Raw genomic sequence first — 1127 nt, 5'->3', positions numbered from 1 at the left:
TTTTAGAAAATGTACTTTTATAATTTTTTATAATATAAAACAAACGTCTTAATACTCTCTCTTCTAAATTTAATATTGCCGAAATGAAAATTCCGTCGGTATATGTACATATATGTAGATGGGATATGTTGCCAACCTCTATGGCTTCAATGTATGGCATACTAATTAGTATTCCATATATTGCCCTCAATAAGCAATAAGTAGTCTCCACAGGCAATACGCTTATTCAAATCTGTACTCATGCTTATGTACATATATCGCGCTTAATTCAAAATTTAAGTCGTAATTTATAAATTTCGTGAGTGCGTGAAATTGTATGTATGGCATACTAATTAGTATTCCATATATTGCCCTCAATAAGCAATAAGTAGTCTCCACAGGCAATACGCTTATTCAAATCTGTACTCATGCTTATGTACATATATCGCGTTTAATTCAAAATTTAAGTCGTAATTTATAAATTTTATGAGTGCGTGAAATTGTTTGTGTTTTTTTTTTTATAATTTTGTTCAAAATGTAAGTTAATATAATATGTTGTTAACAAAATTTGTTTAGACAGACTTTTGTTAGGGCAGATTTGCTATTCATATTTCCGATATTAAGGATTGTTTTTTGAGAGTGAGAAGAACTTTCATATAATCAATGTTGAATGTGAAACTATTGTTCTTTTGTCATGACTTCTGTTTTAACTGTTTTATGTCTTACTTTCAGTAAACGTGTGTGCCGAAATTGATCAGAAGTTTTCCATATACTTGCTATTATAATTAAATTCATTTCTGTAACATGTCTGTCAGTTCTAGTCTCTTGTCTAGTGGATGTACTACTGGTGGAGATAACGTTATGTTCACTTCATCCAATTCAAACAATAGTGGTAATTGAAGTGCTTATCAATCATTTGGAATAGCTCCAAGTGTGCCATCACCAGTAATTAATAAATTTTTTTATATTTCTAGTACCTCGAAATACATTTCCAGTATTACGTTATACCCGTAAAGAATTGCTCTCATTATGCGATAAAAACTATAAAGTACCTGAAATATTACCAACGTTTAAGCAAATATTTGTGGAGAAGGTGCACTTGCCATTAGCTGTTATTACAAGCAGAGATGAACTACTGCTACAGGTTC

General features: G+C 30.6%; 1 long non-coding RNA gene across 1 annotated transcript; it reads left to right on the top strand.

Moving 5' to 3' along the window:
• The first annotated feature begins 414 nt into the window (after positions 1–414).
• LOC126766899 (uncharacterized) lies at positions 415–1121 on the top strand. The gene is made up of 3 exons (XR_007668970.1): positions 415–516; positions 712–871; positions 954–1121. It is a non-coding gene; the product is annotated as an uncharacterized LOC126766899 (long non-coding RNA).
• Positions 1122–1127: the final 6 nt, after the last annotated feature.

The sequence above is a fragment of the Bactrocera neohumeralis genome, unplaced genomic scaffold (assembly GCF_024586455.1).
Source record: "Bactrocera neohumeralis isolate Rockhampton unplaced genomic scaffold, APGP_CSIRO_Bneo_wtdbg2-racon-allhic-juicebox.fasta_v2 ctg2848, whole genome shotgun sequence".
Lineage (NCBI taxonomy): Eukaryota > Metazoa > Arthropoda > Insecta > Diptera > Tephritidae > Bactrocera > Bactrocera neohumeralis.
This window is presented reverse-complemented; position numbering and strand designations above follow the sequence as displayed.